Below are 7,073 nucleotides of genomic sequence, written 5' to 3'. Positions count from 1 at the left end.
AGATGTTTTTTAAAATTTTTTTTAAGTATGACCATAGTATATATCCCGAGGATTTTCCCCACTTCTTTCCTTCTAAAGAAAAACATACTCAAATTGTCATGTAGGTTAATTACCAGTGCTCACAAGAGTTGTGAATTTCATGGGCAAAATCGCACGTAAAAGATGAGCGAGAAAAAAAATGCATCACATTTAAGTCAGGCCATTGCCGGCTGGATTAATCACTCCTCTCTTCTCTCAGTGCATGGCTCATACTTTCATTTAAGAATTTATCATGTTGTGATGTCACGGAGAATCACTGGCTTCTAGACTTCGCCTTCCCTCTGGACTCCGAGCTCCCTGAGGCCAGGGCCTTTGTTTCATTCTTTCTCATCAACTCCCTTGGCACTCAATTCATGCCCAGTGTGCAGGAGAGCACAATCAATGATTACTCAACAAATAAATACCCTCCAGGTCCTACACTAGCCCTAGTGGCATATATGAAGCATAACCTTATTTTGTACTTACTATGTTACTGAGCTCCAAATCCAGATCCAGCTGAGTCCAATATCCTCGAGCTTAACCCCTTTGCAAACCTACCTTTCCTGAGAGGAATGGATCAGTAAGTGGGAGACAATATCAGCTTTCCTGTTCCCCCAATGGTTGCCCCGTCTCCATCACTTGCTGGATCCTCCTTATCTCCCCACCACCCCGAAATTTACAAGGCCCCAGGGCTCAGTTCTCAGGCTGTATTTACACAACGTGATCTCACTCGGTCTCATTCCCTTGCTGACCACTCCCATTTGGGTATCCTGGCATCCTGGACTCCCCCTCCCCCCCTGCCCGGCACCCCGAGTCCCAGATATGCACATACCCACCTCCTGGACTCTCCAATTGGACGTCTAATAGAAACCTCAAGCTTAATGTGTGACTTGAATGATCTTGACATTTTTTTTTTTTTGTCTACCGAGGTCATAGACGCTGTTTAATGACTTTAAGTTTGCATACTGCTCCAGGATGTTAACACCCTACGAGCTTCAAAAAACCAAGTAGGTTTACAGTAGGGTTATTGGCCACTAAAATGATGGGAAAGGAAACTACAGTTGTGAGAATGCAAAAAAAAAAACATGTTCTCATCAAGGCAATATTGACCCAGACGGTCATTCAGTATCTGTCAGCATGGATACAGGGATCTCTGAACCGCAGGAGCAAGCAGAGGGAGAACAGAAACAGCTAAACAGTGATGAGGAGCAGGGCCCATTAGCTTGCACCCTAAGATCCCCTTATGGGGTATCCACACCCTGCAAGGAACTAGCATGGATGGCGTGGATTTCATAGACTGAATTCACTTCAGTCTCAACTTAGGAGAGACGATCAGGAGAGACTAGAAATACTAGCTTCGAGAAACGTTGCCAAGTGGGAGGAAGCATTTTGGAGGTGGGCAGCATCAACAGTGAACTAACTGCGACTTCCCCAGGAGTCCGGTGGTTAAGATTCCATCTGCCAGCGCAGGGGACACGGGTTCAATCCCTGGTCCAGGAAGATCCCACATGTTGCAGAGAGACTAAGCCCGTGAGCCACAACGACTGAAGCCCCCACACCTAGAGCCCGCCTGTGCAACGAGGAGCCGCCGCAGTGAGAAGCCTGCGCACACAGCGAAGCGCAGTCCCTGCTCGCCGCAACTAGAGAAAGCCTGCACGCAGCAACAACGACCCGGCGCAGCCAAAAAGAAACTAACAAAATGTTGAGAAAAGACAGTGGACTAACTGCTCCAGGAAGGCGTCGGAAAGGAAGATTTAACATTCTCGCCACCCGTACAGACATCATTGTGATTTCTCTAAAGTCCGCATCTGATCACAGAGCCCCCTGGCTTGAAATCCTTTAACAGTCCCTCACCTCTGCATAGAATTGGGCCTCAACTCCCCAGCAAGGGGTTTAGAAGGCTGACTTCTCCCCTGCCCATCTCTCCAACCCCTCCCCTCCCACGCACCCACCTCAGCAACATGAACCACGAGCAGTTCTCCAAACACATTTTCCCCACCTTGTTCATGCTGTTCCCTCTCCCTGGAACGTCCTTTCTCAGAATACTCTGACTCACTGCATCCTCTGTGCAACTCCCCATGACCTTTCCTCTCTCCTCCACGGCAAGATGAGCTTCCTTGTCTTCTGGGTTCCTAAAACCCTTTGCACAAGGGCATGGCAACCCACTCCAGTACTCTTGCTTGGAGAATCCCATGCACAGAGGAGCCTGGCAAGCTACAGTCCATGGGGTCACAAAGAGTCGGACACCACTGAGCGACTAACAGATCCCTTTTACATCCTTCTCATCCAGCTTTTAGTCCATGACAATATAATTATTTGCTAACTGCTTTGTCTCCCCCAACTAGACTATGAAAGTCCGAGGTCTGAGTTTTATAAATCCTCAATGCCTAATGTTGTAATAGGAACATGGTAACTGCTTAGAAAATGTTTGATTAATGAATGAATGTTTGCCTGCCAAGCCTTTGCCAGAAAATGTGAAAAACAAAAGTGTAGTTATACCATCGTTCCACTAGAGGGAGGGATAAAACTTTTATCCCCTCGAAGGGTGCAAACTGAGTCTGTCCAACTCTTTGCAACCCCCTGGACTATTGCCCTCCAGGTTCCTCTGTCCATGGAATTTTCAAGGCAGGAATACTGGAGTGGGTTGCCATTTTCTACTCAAGGGATCTTTTTGACCCAGGAATTGAACCCATGTCTCTTGCATCTTCTGCATTGGCAGGCAGATTCTTTACCGCTGAGCCACCTAGGAAGTCCCTCCATCCCCTCTAGAGGAGCATTTTACCTTGTTCTCAATAAATGAATGTAATCTGATTAAACATTTCAGTTTTAGGCTAGGTCTTCTACTATAAACCAACCTCCGATAAGCTTGAGGAAGCATATTTAAAGGTCATTCTGTGCCAGGCTCTGGGTTTGACAATGGGTAGTTATGGGAACAGATGAATAGAAAGGGTAGACACTATATACAGTAGTATTTTACATTTTCGAGTTATGTAGAGTGCACTGAAATGTGCTACAAAGCTTTCTCTTTTTTCAGACATAATCTTGTTTTCTAAAATATGCTCCACCTAGAGAGCTCATTGCTCTTACACAATAAATGCTGAGGAATCCGATGACTACATAGCTTTCTAATTTCCTGTTGCCCTATATCCCTCATATCCTGTCTTAAACACACACACACACACACACATGCTGTTCATGAAGTCAGCAGAAGCAACTCCTACAGCCTAAGATTTAGAATCTAGAGTCATCTCAAGTTCAATACTGATGTTCAGTGAACGTGACAGACGGACAAATGTTCAACAGCCGCAGGTGACCCACCACCCCCGGCCCCTGACCCCCATGGGCCCCAAAACACTGACCTACCTGCTTCCTTAGCATCCAGCCTCTATCACTTCAGCATTTATCACGGTGTATTGCAATGGTCTGCATACTTATCCATGCCTGGCTGAGGCTGAGAACTCCTTGAAGAGGCTGGCATGCACCCTCTTCTTTCTCCCAGCCTCAGCTGCTAGCCCAGCACCTGGCCCATGGTGTTTACTACTCTTTTTTAAATGAATAAACAAACTCATTTCATTAGAAGGGTAGCGAGAGACTGATTCCTGCCGGCACTGTCAGGGAGAGGCGAGGTTGCTTTCGGCTGTAAATAGACATGTGTGTGGACACGTGGTGGAGAAGCCAGTCTTGTATGTAGAAAACTGTCTGGTTTGAGGCCTCTGGGAGGAGGCACGCTCACCTTCTCCAGAATCCTCCCAAATCAGTAGCTGAGGTGTAAGAGTTTTCATCATTAGAGTCACACCTTTGGTATGGCTCCCTGTCAATACGTCTTGAACCCATGTGCCCTTCTTATCACTGTATTATCACGTACATTTCAAACCCCACACATCCCCAGTATCTGATCTGTGTCCTCAAATTTTGCTTCCCCAACAGCTTTCCCTTCCTGCTCTGCTGAGAATCTCAGGTCAACTCCTGCTTACTTTTTGTGGTTTGCGTTAGAACATAGTTTGCCTTTTCAAATACATCATTATATATCAAATAAGCTCTTGTCAACCATATACACCACAATCTTTACAAGGGATTTAAACATGTTGATTTGTGTAATTCCATGAGTTCACAATGATATTAAAAATTAAGAAAAAAAAAAACTCGGTCAGCATTAGAAGATCTACAGAATTGATTCCTTACATTTAAAATTTGTGAAAGAAGGGAGGGAATCAAGCATTTTTCCTGCCTTTCTTATATAAACAGTTGTTGTTCAGTCGCCCAGTCATGTCCAACTCTTTGCGACCCCACGGACTGTAGCACGCCAGGCTTCCCACTCCCTCACCATCTCCCGCAGTTTGCCCAAGTTCATATCCATTCCATCGGTGATGCCGTCCAGCCATCTCATCCTCTGATGCCTGTTTCTCCTTCTGCCCTCAATCTTTCCCAGCATCAGGGACCGTAAAGAAGGCAGAGTGCCAAAGAATTGATGGCTTCGGACTGTGGTGCTGGAGAAGACTCCCCAGAGTCCCTTGGACAGCAAGGAAATCAAACCAGTCAATCTTAAAGAAAATCAACTCTGAATATTCATTGGAAGGACTGATGCTAAAGCTGAAGCTCCAGTATTTTGGTCATCTGATATGAACAGTTGGCTCATTGGAGAAGTCCTGGATACAAACAGTACTGTTGGGTAAACAAAATTTAGGAGAAGGAAAAGCCCATTTTCAGAGAAATAGTGCAACAAGGAAGTGAAGAAGAAATGAGAGAATTAGAATATCACCCCCTGTGATAGAATTAGTGTGCATCTCTAATGAATTAACAAATTTAAACACTGATTACCTACGACTGACACTATCATAAAACGAAAGGCAACCAGATGTTGTATGCCTCCTGATAGAAGTATAAAATACCAACTACAGAGAAGTGTGATCCAAATTCTAGATCCAACAATGTATGCATGAGAGACAGAACATCAGAATACATTAACAGTGTAAAAAAAGACATTTATGAGAAATTTGGACACTGAATATGTGATGATATTAAAAATTTGGGGGGTAGAATAGTGCCATTGCGGCTATATTAAAGAAATAACCCTTATCTTTTAGATATTTAAAAATACATGTTTACAGATGAAATAATATGATGTCAGAGACTGGCTTTAAAAATAATACCGTGTGGGGGTTGGAGGGGTCAGGGATAGAGGGTGGGTGATTGTATAAAACAAGATGGCCCTGTGTTGAAGCTGAGAGAAGGAAGCATGGGAGTGTATTATACTGTCTTGACTACTTTAGCATTTAATTGAAATTTTCCAAAGAAAAGGTTTTCAAACAAAGAAAAATGAACACCTTTCTGAGTATTCTAACAATCTTGTCCTAAGGGGCAGTCATTCTTGTCTACCCCCAAGGATCAATATCCCAGGGAGTCTCCCTAAATGAAAAATACCCAGGGAACAGTAACACTGATTCATCAAGCTGGCTTTACAAACTAGTATAAAAGATTACTTCCTGCACTGTTTTCACCACTGAAAATACTGACTGCCTGAGGGGAAAGGTAAAAGGAAACCTTGGAGGAGGGGGAAGGAGAGTCGAGTGTGGGAAGACGAAGGGGAAGAACACACTCTGCATTCATTACACTTCTCCCAGGGCCCTCACTAGTTGGCGCGTTCATCTTCTTTGTGTGGGTTTTACTAAGAGAACTTTCACTGGGGGCAGGAAAAAGGTGTTTCAATTCTGAACTTTTGGGTTAAAACTGCACAAAGCATCCCCTTTTATGTTGTCAAAGGCTAATATAAATAAATATTTTCAGAAGCCACCTCACTGAGCCAATGATGAGACCGCTTGGGTGGAGCTAGGACACAGTTTTTTCTGGACCTGGGAACAGTCTGGACCTGTCCACAGGATTACAATGACGTGGAAACCAGAAGAGAGTAAGGAGTCACCTGAAGTGCTCAAGAGTATACCTTTTTATAGCAGATCTCTGGAAGAACACCAAGAAACTGGTTGCCTCTGGGGAGGGAAGCTGGGGCACTTGGAATAGGGTGGGAGGAGAAAAAACAGTATGACTTTATTGTCATAGCCAGGCTATACTGCGGTTACTGCCTTAAAATATATGATGACATTTTGCAAACAGCCTTTTGTTGACACAAGTGACTGTACTTTTTATCTTGGAATTAGACAGAAGACAGATGTCTGTTTGTTTATGGCGTCCTTGGCTGGGTCAGCTGCTGGCTCTACCTGCTGTTTGCATATTTTCTTGATTCTCCCTCCTCTCCCCACCCCTCTCACCCCAGCCTCCCAGAATTTAATTAGAAGTAGTAGATGGTCCCTAGAACCACAAGAATAGGATTCTAATAGTTCTCGTGCGACTTCTGTAGGTGTGACATGGAACTGTACAAAGTTCAAATGCTCCCACTGAAGCATCTGTAATAATAGAGTGAGTGAACACTGTCTTTAACGGCTCCTGTTTTACCTTAAATATTCAGGTGAATGCTGTGGTTTATAATTGATATGTTAAATTACTATTAGGAAAAAAGTGTCTTTATGTTTATTGAGCCGTTTTTAAGTAGTTCTGCATATATGCTGCATGTCTCTTGAGTATTCAGTCCAGTTGCGTTTTTTGTTTTTTCCTCTGTTTATTGAGATTATTACTTACTTACATGTAAATGGATCCATTTTAAATGCACAGTTTGATAAATTTTGGTAATTGTATACAAAGTGTAACCAACCCCATGATCCAGGTGGAGAGAAGTTACTTCATCTTTAAAAATGTTCCGTCCTGCTTTGCCCCAGTTCGGTTTTGAGGCTCTTGATTTTTACTGCTTTCTCTATTATGACTCTCTGGGTGGTTTAGGAAAGTCAGTTTACCTCTCTGGATGTTTCTGCTCTTGGAACATGAAAAAATATTGGAACAGATTTGTTACCAGGGGCCCTTGCAATACTTTCAGAAAATGAGGGGTAGGGTAAGGGCAAGGATCTCAGCCTTGTGTCCCCACTGTCCCTGTGTGAAGACACGGCGCAGGCATGTGACAGGTCTGTGTGGGAAAAGCCTGTGGTCGAATCGGACAGACTTAGGCTTCC

This window comes from Cervus elaphus, chromosome 14, assembly GCF_910594005.1.
Source record: "Cervus elaphus chromosome 14, mCerEla1.1, whole genome shotgun sequence".
Classification (NCBI taxonomy): domain Eukaryota; kingdom Metazoa; phylum Chordata; class Mammalia; order Artiodactyla; family Cervidae; genus Cervus; species Cervus elaphus.
This window is presented reverse-complemented; position numbering follows the sequence as displayed.